This window comes from Pelodiscus sinensis, chromosome 27 (genome assembly GCF_049634645.1).
Source record: "Pelodiscus sinensis isolate JC-2024 chromosome 27, ASM4963464v1, whole genome shotgun sequence".
Taxonomy (NCBI): Eukaryota; Metazoa; Chordata; order Testudines; family Trionychidae; genus Pelodiscus; species Pelodiscus sinensis.
In genome coordinates, this window is record NC_134737.1 from 15134212 (window position 1) to 15146468 (window position 12257).

Below are 12257 nucleotides of genomic sequence, written 5' to 3' on the forward strand. Positions count from 1 at the left end.
AAAGAGATGTCCGTTTGACCCCCTTGATCTCCATCCACCAAAGATCCATTTCCTGGCCTGACAGTTGGGGGGCGGGGGCGATGCCTCTTTGTTTTGTTTGGCAATAGCTGCTGCTCTTTGTAGTCCGTTGGTGTTCATCTGGGGTAACCAGGGCTTGCCTCTGTCCTGGGTCTGAGCCGCGTTCGGGGGCGAGGGGCCCTGCCCCATGTCTTTGTTGCACGGCTCTACAGCTGGACCTTCAGCCCTCCCCGTGGGATTCTGCTTTGCAGCTCCCACTCATCAGATGTTCCTGTTTCAGGGCCATTTTGTGTGTGCTCTAAGGCAGTTGGGGGCTGCAGCAGCCCCTTTGTGCTCCTGAAGGTGTGAGGCTCCTGCTGCCGTGGGAAGGTCCGAGACAGACCATCATCTCAGCCTCCTCCTTTGTGCTTCCTGGCTCCGGAACAATACGGGGACAGCTCTGCCGTTTGGGATTATTGTGCACCGTGCTGGGTGGCTCTCGCTGGCCAGAGGGTGTACGGGGCGTTCGGGGAGCAACTGGCAGGGTTTCTAGCGAGGAATTGGCCTTGAGCCCCAGGGACTGCAGAGCCCTCCTGGTCTAATTCGGGGGCTCTTTGTTAAAGCCGCACTAGGCTGGGTGTATTCTGAGCACAGCCGCTAGGATCCTGGAGCTGTCTGTCACTTTCACTGCTGCTCCTGAACAAGAGAGCAGAGCTGGGTGCGGGAGGGGAGTCCCCATGGTGTAGATGCACCTTCTGGAGAACTGAGAGACCAGCATGGAGCAGGTGGGAGGGGAGCAAGCGAGTCCTTGGCAGACTGAGCCGCTGGCCTGGCCTGCAGGACAAGCTCTGGCTTGTGGCTCCGGGCAGCACTTCCCCTTCAGCTCTGTCTGCACAGAGGTGACCACCTGCCCTGCCCTATGCTGAGTGGCTACCAAACCGGGGAGCGTGGCCGCTGGGTCTCCCTGTCTGGGCCCTCTTAGAGCCCCAGCGCCCTGCACTGAGAGCCGAGTGTTTGGGGCATCTAAGGGGGCCTGTTATTTAAGCCTGGTGGTTCTGTGGCTTTGGCCTCTGTAGGAATTCTCTGACATGGGGTCCAGCTGACTTGGGTTTGACTCTGGGCCAGGTCATGTAGACTGGGCACAGCAGCCTGTACGTTTGGTATCGGTTATCAGGGTCACCTCTGTGTTTTCCCTTGCCCTGTGTGATGGGGAGAGATCTGCCCTTGGGGAGGGTGGCAGGCCCTGTGGGGAGAGGGCTGGCGGCTAGCCCTAGACTGGTGATGCAAGAGACAATTTTCAGCGCAGCGCGTGAAGCAGGGTGTGTGTGTGATAGAAGTGGCATCACCAGGAGCCGCCCAGCCCACCCACATCCCTGCCCTTAACCTGGAGGAGACTCTTCCCTGAACCCGGTGACCTGGTTCTGATCTGGCTTCAGCTGGTGTAAATGTGAAGTGCTGTGCTGGCTCGCTGGGAGCCCCATCACTGGAGCAGGCAAGGCGCTGATGCCAGGCTGGGGGGCAGCTTGGGCTCTTTGTCTGCGGTGGGAGCTCTGCTGGTTGAAATGGTCTCCCCTGGGTTTGCACTGGCACCCGGCTCGGCGTGCTCCCGAGCCGAGAGGTTTCCCACTGGCCGGAGACACGCCCCCCGTCACTCCTCTTGCATTTTGTTCAGGCAGATCCTCTAACAAAGGCCCCCAGTCTGGGCAGCTGAGGGCTCCCCCGGTCAGAGGAGAAAGGGGAGCTGAAGTCTGGGGGAGGAGTCCTGCGGGCTGTGCCCAGCTAATCCCCTTTCGCCTGGGACTACAAGAGGGTTATTTTCATTCTCTGGCTGGCGAGGGGATTTGAAGCCCCTTGGCAACCCAGGAGTGTGCAGAAGGGCCGGGAGGGAGGGAGGGAGGATCTCGGAGTCTGGTGCGCGTGCTCTGGAGAGCAGCGGGGGCCTCGGTGTTTGACTGAGGCTGAGCTGGGAGGGAGCATGATCCAGCAACGGGAAAGCGGGGGTGAGCTCTGTGGGGTGTCGGTCTGAGCCTCACCAAACCTGCCCTGTGCTCCATTGTCTTCAGAGGGGAGCCTCTTCTGACTCCAGATCCAGGTGCAGGGGCGAGGTGGTTTGCAGCTGGCCTGGCCAATGAAAGCTGGCCGGGGGGGGCTCTGTCTGTCTGGGGGGGTGCACGCAGTGGAAGCTGAAGAAGACTTGGCAGGACAAAGGAGGGGATTTAAAACAAACAGTGAGAAGGAGGCCAGTGGGCCGGCAGGGCAGGGCTGGTGCCCAGCCGCAGGGGCCTGGAGCGGTACACAGCGGTTCCCAAACACCCGCCATGGCCAGTCCTAGCTGCCTGGGCTGATACCAACAGAGGCAGGACGTGTGTGCATGTGTGTGTGTGCGTGTGCGCGTGTGGGTGCGCGCTGCCCATCCGACTCTCCTGTGAACCCAGGTCTGAGCGTGCTGGGCACTTGGAAATCTGCAAAGAGCCAGACAGACACTAAGGACTCTGCCCCGGGTGAGTGGTTTGTCCGCTGTCAATCAGACAGTGGGATGACAGCCCTTGCAATGATGCTAAATCTCTTGCCCAACCCATGGACCCTCGCATGCCTGGGGCGCACGTTCCCTCCTGTGCGTGAGTGGATGCCTGCATACGCAGGGGTGGGCAGTCACAGCTCTGCAGCATGATCCTATCTGGGGGGTTCTGGCTCCCTGGGAAGCAGAGAAGCGGAAGGCTTTAAAAAGCCTTTGGCAGGGGAAGGAAGGAAAGGGAGTTCTACCCAAAGTTCCCTCACCTTTTTTCCATCTGTGTGTGGAATAACTTTTGTTCTGTGCGCTGAAGCATGTGCAGATGTGCACCACCAGTAGAAACACAAGCTGCTGGGTGTGGGCGCTCTGCTAATCAGCTGGGCAGCATTGGATGCTCTCTTGGGTAGCTGCCCGAGTGCTCAGCTTATGGGGAGCACTGGCCTTCTACCCTCGCCCTTAGCCCATGAACGCAATGTCAGCTGAGGGCTCATCAGACTGGTGCAATTAAGTCAGGTCAGTTTCATAGCTACCAGGGAGTGGTGTGACCAGCATCCCATCCAAGTGCCTCCGTGGCCTTTCAGCGTGAGCGTGGGCAAGGCCACGGCCTCCAGGGCTTGTAGGTGAGCACTCAGCCCCACCTGGCCTGGAATGCACAGGGATCTACGTCTGCTGTGCCACGTGGGCCTCCCAGCTCCCGGGGATCCTGGTGCCACAGAGCTGTGGAGGGGCTTATCTGGCCCTCCGGGCTGTGCTCTTGCAAGCACGCTGCCTCCCTGTGGCCGCCATTGTGGACACAGCAGGGGCTGCGTGCATTGGGGGATGGGGGTGCATCCTCTGCATTCAGAGGAGGGACTTGGTGATGGGGCTGCTGTTTGTCACTGTGACTGAAGTGGCAAATATTGGGAGGGGGCAATCTGAGCAATTGAACAACCCCTCAGCTTTCAAACGAGGGTTATTGACCTGTAATCGCCAGGTGGGGGAGGGAGCAGCACCCGAGGGGGCAACTCCTAGTTCCTGCTTGTGCTTAGGACCAGGCTATTCTCCTGTTATGCCCCCTGGGGAGCAGTTGCTCAGGACAATGTGTGCCGTAGCCAACGGGGAGTAAAGGGCTTTGCAGACTGGCCCTGCTGGGTCTGCCAGGCTAGGATGTCTGGCTGGGCCTGCATAGAACCGGCGTCTGCACCTGCCTGGAAAGTCCAGACCCACAGAATTGAGTTTTCGAGGCGTAGGTGGGGGTGGGAGGGAGCCCTGTGCATAAATGCAGCAAACCCCTTCAAATCCTCCAACACCTGATCCTTGGTCAAAGATCTGAGTCTGCAGAAGCACCAGGGAGAGAGACGGGTCCGTCACACTGATGCGCTTTGTACATCAAAGCAAAATCCAGGCGTGCCGGTGAACCGGCAGAATGCTCCAAGGCCTGCCAGCAAGGTGTGCTGGCGGGTAGGACAGGCAGTGATGTAACTGGCATCTATTTATGCAGATGAGCCTACCCAGCTCATCCAGATGCCCTTTTCATCTCCTCTAGTGATAACACAAGCAACCCCGCCCCTTCCTTTCGAAATGCCCAAGGCTGGGGTTGTGCTGCCGAGATGGAGCCAGGCCAGTCCTGGAAAATGGAAGGTAGAGGAGTAAGCAAACCATAGGATTTAGGTCCCTTTTTGAATTCAGCGAATGACACACAGCAAGAGGAAGGCCTAGAAGATGCTATTTTTGTTTTATTGACTTTTTTCCTACTTCCTTTACTGTCCCGAGTCAGGCTCTCTCTCCCCACTGGAAGACTGCAGAACAGCTAGATTTGTGAGGCCACCAATCCCAAGGAGCGTCAACCCGAGCGTGCCGGGTTGAAAATGCTGTTAACAATGGAAGCTGCCACTTGAAACGTCAGGGGGTTGGTTTTGCTCCAGCTGGCAGGTTAAGGAGCGCTAGGGAAGTCTGCAGTCTGGGCCCAGCACTGGGAGCCTAGAGAACGGTGGGGTGGGGTGGATTGTGCCTGGCTGGCTTAGGGAGCAGTCTCCTTCTGTGTGAGGGTTCTGGACTCTAAAAATTAGCTACATTGCAATCTGCTGGCAAGAGCATTTATTGGTATCTAATGCAGGGGTGGGGACCCTTTCTTGGGTTAGGAGCCGTTGACCTACAGAAAAATTAGCCAGAAGCCACACACAGGTGAGAAGTGGGGGGAAGGGAGGGGGCTGGAGCTCCGGCATGGGCTCCTCAATGCTGGGGCGGGGGGCCATGAGCCTCGGGGGCCACATTCCCAGGGCCTTAAGTTCCCCACCCCTCATCTAAAGTTTCTAAGTGCAGGCCATGAAACAGTGCCAAGAGAAAAGCTAGGACTAAATAAAACCTTACACTGGATTTTCAGCCAGTGAAGTACACATGCCTGGCGCAAAGTCCCAATATAGACAGTTTACACCAGCTTTTCAAACCAGGGCAAACTGCACCAGCATAAATCACATCGATGGATTCACACGACAGTTGGACTGTTCTGAGCGTCTGGTCTTTAACTCAAACACCTGACAATCAGATGGGGGGAAAAAACCCTTCGTTAAATATTTAACTCGAGGCTCTTTCAGTAAAGGGCAGCGAGAGCTTCCACTCCAGTTCTCTGGTCTTCCAAGAAGACCTCTGGCAGGAAAAGAAAAGGTGAGGCCTTGTTTAAATATAAACCTGATCTTGTTTAGCCAGTTTCCAAGCAAGATTTAGTTAAAGGGGTGCAAATCCCTGTGTGCATGCTCTTAATTTGATGTCTGCCTTGTTTGGATTGATGACACGAGTTAAAATGGAGACTAAACTGTGCCAAAACTAGCTTGCCCTCCTTGGGGTTTGCACTGGCTTAACCGAACCAGTTTAAAATCACACTGTTAGTTCAACAGTGTAATAGTGCTCATAGACTGGGCTGAAGACTTTATTCCCGACAGTTAAATACAGCTGTCTGGCCTGGGGGAAGAGGATGCAACCCTTGCAGTTTTTCCTTCTCAGCGACCTTCGTGCTGTGAGGGTTGTAAGTTAAGTGACTTTGCAAGGAGCTAGGCAGTGAGCACTGTAGGTTTCCTGTTCTCCAGTCTAGGAGACTTGCTGACTGTAGAGGAGGACATCTCCCGTTTGCCCGGCCCCAAGGGGCCGAGCCCCCAGCTGGTTCTGCCCTTGTTATCAGCAAACCCTCAGGAGCTTGCCCTCAGCACTGGGTTATGCTGTGGCTGATTATGGGAGCAGACCCCGGCATTCTCCTACGGTCGGGCAGGCTTGTTTGTGTCCCTAGAGGATGCTCCCAGGTCAAAGAAGCAGATTCCCAAGGGGGCGGGCCGGGTGTGATGGAGCCTGCTGGGGGCTGTTTCTTTGTGTGCCTGGGTTTGAGCGGGCAATGCTGGCCCTCCTAGACTGGCTTTGGGGGCGGGGGGGGGGGAGCAGCTCGTCACACAAGCGTCTGTGTTGGGCTCCCAAGACTGTTTCAAATGTAAAAGGAGCCAACGTGCCCCTGAAGCCTGTAGCCCTGCGTTTCCTGCAGCAGCCGAGCGCGCCCGAGAAGGGCCAGGAAATGGAGCTTGTGAAATTGGGGAAGGAAGTCGAGTCAGATTTCAAGTTTATTTAAACCCTGCAACCTCCAGCCCTCCGGCGCTCTTCTGAGCACGCTGCGGAGCCCAGCCGGGCTGCTGGATGGCTCTCGGCCGGACTGAGCGTCTAATTCCCACAGGCCCTGCCAGCTGCCCCCCTCCTCAGCCGAAGGGGCTGGCCATGGCTCGAGTTTGCCACTCACCCGGGGCAGTGGGCTGGAGAGACGTGTCTCCAGAGAGAGCAGCTCAGGTCTCCCGTGTGCGCCTGCCTCTCGCAGCCCACCGGCCCGGCCCCTGGTCTTTGTTCTCACTGCAGATGCTGGCACCTGGAGAGTGGCCGGTTGGAAGAGCTGGCCCCGACCAGTCTGACACGGCCCCATGCCAGTGCCCGGAGTGTTAAACTGGGGCCGTGGTGGAAGCGGGCGCCCGAGGGGGTTAACCCTGACGTGTGGGCAAAGCCTCTTTCTGCGCGAGTGCTTGTAGCCCTGCCCAAGGGCTGGCAGGCTGGGACCCTGCTCAGAGCCAGGCCCCGGTGGGTTGCCAAAGGAAAGTGCCTGCTCTGAGCCTGTAGCTGGCGAGGGCTGGGAGTGTTAGCGTGGGCACTGGTGGAAGCCCAGCGAGATGACTGTGGTGGTGGGGGGGGGGTCTGGGTCATGCCATGGGGCAGCATCTCCCGCCTCTTCAATCCTCACTAGAACCCCAGTGGGTCTCGCTGTCGGTAGAACGCCTGCCTGCTGTGACTCCCACGATGCTCTTGGGCTCAGTGAAATCTTGTGGCAGTGAGTTCCACAGACCAGCCATGTGTGAAATAGGCATGTCCTTCTCTTTTTTCAATACACCACTTGTTCATTCCATTGCCTGTCCCCTCACTCTTCTATGCAGATATGGGGTGAATAGCAGGCTCTGATGAGTCTTCCCTGCCCCAGGCGTTGTGGGCACTGGCCTGCACGTCCCCTCTCTATGCAGCGTTAATGGGGGTGAGGCATATAAATACTTTCACTTATCCAATAGCTGTTCCAGTGCTGCCTACAAGACCTCCAGCAACCCAGTCCCAGCTGGACCCACGACTCCTCTGCTCTTGTGCGCAATCCCTGGGCCCGATCGCACAGGAGTGGCACGTTTGGCAGCATCTGGTCCAATCAGTCCCTCGGGGCTCGGGAGCCAGCTTGGAACCAAATCGCGGGTCCGGCTCAGTGCACTGTGACCAGGCGGGAGGGGCTCGACCCTGATCCGCCGTGACCTTGGGTCTGGTTTTCTGTTGGGGGAGGGGGTTGCGGGACCTCCTGTCCTAGGCCAGGGTAGATAGTCGTAGTGGCTCTGCCCGTTGTCACCGAGGCTTTGGGGTCAGGTAGCAGCCGCAGGGGAGAGCAGGCCACCCTGCCATGGCATGGGGTGGCCAGGGCCGGGAAACTGGGCCCATGCCCAGGGTGCCATAGCCAGTGGGTGAGGGGCAACTGGGCATGGGTGTTGCTGGGCAGGGGGGCAGGACATGCTGGCAGCGCAGGGCTGGGGTTGGAGGCACAGGTGGGAGGGACGTGCGGGGGTTGGGAGGAAGGAGGCACTATGCAGAGGTTGGGGGGCAAAAGGGGCACAAAGCAGGGGTTAGTGGCAAAGGGGGCACAGGATGGGGGTGCAGGGGTTGGGGAGCCCATGGATACCAGGGAAATGAGGGGGGCTATGTCCCCAGGGGTCAGAGGCATCAATACACAAGTTTGCCCAGGGCTCTATTTTCCTAAGGCCGGCCTTGGGGGCAGCCCCCCGTCAGGACAGAGAGGGTCTGGCATGCCTAGCACTAGAGGGGACTGAAGGGGTGGAGGTGTCCGTTATCGGCAATGGAAATGAAACTGACGTCCCATCTGCTTGTCCTCTCCAGCCCCTGTTTGGGCTCCCCCCGGCCCACCCTCTGCCTCTTGGGCTCTGCCCTCCCTGGCCTGGGGGAGCTGCAGCCAGGCTCCCTGGGTTGGGGGGTGCAGGGCGTTGCTCACAGGAAGGGGGGGAGGAGGGAGGGAGCACAGCTCATCCTAAGCCACCTCTGCAGCACCCGTGCTTGGCTCATCTTCCCTAGGAGGTGGGAAGTGGGGCAGGCAGCCAATCAGAGGGGGACTAGGCTGAAATGTAGCCCCTCAGCGACCTGCTCCGTGTCCGGGTTGAGAGGCACAGAATGGGACCACCGGCAACTCCCTGTCTCCCTCCCCGGGCAGAGAGCAGGGGCGGTCTGGGATATCCTCATCTGCTGGGGGTGGCTTGTATCCCTTTCAATCTGGATTGGCTAGTGCCTCCCCCAGCCATGACCTTCCCAGCCCCCAGGAATGCGTTGTGGGTTGTGAGCCTGGGGCCCAGAAGTGCTCCTGAGATGGGGGTCGAGGGGGTAAAGCAGGGTGTTGCTGGGGTGAATGGCTGCAGGAGATCCAGCCCTTGACGGGGGGGGGGGGGGGGGGGGGGGGGGAAGGTTTCCAGTTTCAGGCTTGGCATTGGTGGCCAAGGAGGCTGCAGGTTTGCAGGAGCTGAGGGTGTAAGATCAGCTGGCCAGCCCCGCCAGAGACACAGGCCCCAGGGGGAGCGAGCTGCCTGATCTCCGCCTTGTCCCCAGCAGGTCTCTGGCGCGGTGCTCCTGCCCAGGACGGTCGCAGTGTGTGTGTGCGGGGGGTGCAGTGCAGAAGTGAGACAGGCACAGATGGAACGGGAGGGGCTCTGTGGGTCAGCACCGTGTGGAGCAGGGCCCTTGGCCGAGGCCTTGCTTGGCTCCGGCCAGCGCTGTTGGCCTTTGTGTTTTCATGCACGCTGTTCCCCTCACTCCCAACGACCGACGGGCGAGAGAATGCCGTGCGGGCCCCCTGCGGGAAGTGGCCACGGGCTGAAACATGACATCGCCACGTGGCTGAGGTCTGAAATCCACACTGGTGTGAACTCGCGGAGTGAGGCACGTGGTGTCCTGTACAGCCGGTGTTCGGGGCCTGGCCACGGGAGGTCCGGGAGGCAGAACAGTGCTGGCGGCTGGACCCTCCCCTCTTAGGTGCCTGGGTCGAGGAGCCTAGCCCAGTAGCTGAACTGCAGCGGTTCTGATGGGCCTTGTTGCCTGGTGCATTTCATCCGGACGTGCAGGGAGGTTACCTCCGAGTCTCTCTCCTAGCCGTAGCTAGTCAGTTTCACTTCTGGGTTCCCATGCCCCAGCAGAGGGCCGCTTGCCGTCCTTCCTGCAGTGAAGTGGTTTAAATCAGCCGCTGATAATGGTCACAGGAACTCACTGGCGCAGGCGCAACACCGAGTCACCCACCCTTTCCGCCGCCGGCGAGGCGGGGCTGGTGACTCAGCCTGGGACAGAGCAATGCGAATGGAAAAACAAAGCGCAACTGACTTGCGCGGCGAAAAGTCACTTGCCTCCAGGCTGGCTTCAGTCAGACGTGTTTTTATAACTGATGTGAAAAAACAGAGATAAAAATGTCTCTTTGGGTTTTGCTGAATCTACCCTGTGGCACTAAAGTACCGGAGAGCGCCCCTTGGATTTCAACAGGAGAAATATCCCTTCTTCCCGGCCTTAACAGGCATTGTGGGCCTGCTTTGTGGTTCAGACGTTCCAAAGTGCCCAAGTGATTTAGGAGCCTGCTGAAAGCCAGGGAGATTTAGGTCTCGCATCCCTTTGGTGCTTTTGAAAATGTTACTCGCCGGCCCACCTGGAAATTCCACCGGGTTCTCTAGACTCACTCTGTCACCGTGCATGGGCAGGTTGTTTGAAATGCTGGACTTGGATCTCGCCTGGAAAAGTTGTCGTCCCCCCCCCCCACCCCCACCCCGGAAGATCTGTGCTATTGTGTGGGATTCACCCTGCAAGGCGGAGAACTCAAGGGGTCGGGGAGATTTTAAGGCTATGGGTTGTTAGGCTCTGTAACCTCTGAGAAAGGGCCACCCTGGAATCCATTTGGAAGCAGTTGGAGGACAGGAAAATGATCATGGATACAGTCAACATAGATTCACCAAGGGCAAGTCATGCCCGACCCTCTTAGCCTTCTGCTGGATGTGACATCCCTTGACTTTAGCAAAGCTTTTGTTACGGTCTCCCACAGTATTCTTGCCAGCAAGTTAAGGCAGCCTGGATTGAATATGTGGACTGTAAGGTGGCTAGAAAGCTGGGTAGATCATCAGGCTCAATGGGTAGTGATTAACATCTCAAGGTCTAAGGGGCAGCCAGTACCAAGTGGAGGGTCCCAGGAGTTGGGCCTGGGGTTGATTTTGTTCAACAGCTTCATTAATGACCTGGATGAGGGGATGGATTTTCACCTCAGCAAGTTTGCGGATGACACTAAGCTAGGGGGAGAGGTAGATATGCTGGAGGGCAGGGACAGGGTCCAGAGTGACCTAGACAAACTGGAGGGTTGGGCCATAAGAAATCTGATGAGGTTCAACAAGGACAAGTGCAGAGTCCTGCACTTGGGATGGAAGAATCCCAAACATTGTTACAGGCTGGGGGCCGACTGGCTAAGCAGCAGTTCTGCAGAAAAGGGTCTGGGGATGACAGTGGATGAGGAGCTGGATATGAGTCGACAAGGTGCCCTTGTAGCCGAGAAGGCTAATGGCATATTGGGGTGCATTAGGAGGGGCATTGCCAGCAGATCCCTTTATTCAGCATTGGTGAGTATCAGTTCTGGGCCCCCCATTACAGAAAGGATGTGGACAAATTCAAGAGAGTCCACGGAGGGTAACGAAAATGATTAGGAGTTTGAGGCACATGAATTATGAGGAGAGGCTGAGGGATTTGGGTTTATTGAATCTGCAGAAGAGAAGAGTGAGGGGGGATTTGAGAGCAGCCTTCAACTTCCTGAAGGGAGGTTCCAAGGAGGATGGAGAGAGGCTGTTCTCAGTAGTGACGGATGGCAGAACAAGGAGCAATGGGCTCAAGTTGCAATGGGGGAGGTCTAGGATGGATAGTAGGACAAGCTATGTCCCTAGGCGGGTGGGGAAGCACTGGGACGGGTTTCCTAGGGAGGTGGTGGAATCTCCAGCCCTAAAGCTTGTTAAGTCCTGGCTTGACACAGCCCTGGCTGGGATGATTGAGTTGAGGTTGGTCCTGCCTTGAGCAGGGGGCTGGACTAGATACCTCCTGAGGTCTCTGCCAGCCCTAATCCTCTATGATCCTGGTAGTTTAGCAATATTAATTTAGTAAAGAGGTGATCCTGGGGGTGTGTTAGGCACGTTAATTATGGTACAACAGTGTAATTGGAGCGGAGGGGGCAGGAGAAAATTACAGTCCGCGAAGCTCTAAGAATACCAACCTGCTTGAAATACGATCCTGGCACATCTGTCTGGGGGGGAGGGGAGCACTTTTCCCAGGGGTCCCCGGTGCTAATTGAAAAGCAAGCAAACTCCTTTGCCCAGCCCTTCCCCATTTGTTGGCAGGCCCAGAGGGGATATCCCCTACCCGAGGCTGTCAAAATACACCGTGTTGTTAGATTAAACAGTCGAGAGGGTTGGGACCTGCCTGATTGCAAGGGGAGGTCACGTGGGACTCGGCCACAGAGGTCCCCCCCGGAGGCGCCGAGTGTGGGGAGAATTGTGCACAGCTGGGCTGTTTCCGCCAACGTTAAACGCAAACCGGTTTCCCTCCTGGCCACAGTTTCGGCTGGAGGTTGAGCGCGTGGCCCTGTTGTACCGTGTGAGACTCTGAGCGGGCACGTGGCTTGCACCACGCAGACGCTGGGGGTGGCTTCCCCAGGAGGGTTCACTTCCCAGCACTCCGACGGGGGTGATACGTGGGCATGCGGGGGCCCTTCCAGCATATTCGCTGCCGTCTGTCTGGCTTCTCTTCTGCACGCTCCACGGCAGGCGTGGCGGGTCTGTTCCCAGCAGCGCCTCGTCGCTGGCGTGAACGTATCGGGAGCAAAACTCCCAGCCTGCTGCTTCTCTGCTGTCGGAGACCCTCCTGTGCAGCCAGGCCGGGTGCTGACCCCGGGGCTGCAGTTCCCTTTGTAAGCATTGTTTGTTTTCTGCGGGCTGCCCCTTTAAATCTGCAAAGCCTCGGCTGCTTATCTCTGCAGGCAGCCATCTAGCTGTTGCACTTCTCTAGCCCTCAGCTGTACAGTATCTGAGCCCAGCAGGACTCCCACGGTTGTTATCCTTGGACACCTCTGCTGCGACCCTCACTGTGCCCCTAGCACCCCTAGCTCTTCTCTAGCACTTGCAGGGCTGGAAGCACAGGGCACTGG

General features: G+C 57.8%; 1 protein-coding gene across 2 annotated transcripts in view; it reads left to right on the top strand.

The window, feature by feature from the left end:
• Positions 1-12257, top strand: part of KIF21B (kinesin family member 21B) — a 62846-nt gene that overhangs the window by 1192 nt on the left and 49397 nt on the right. The window lies entirely within an intron of this gene.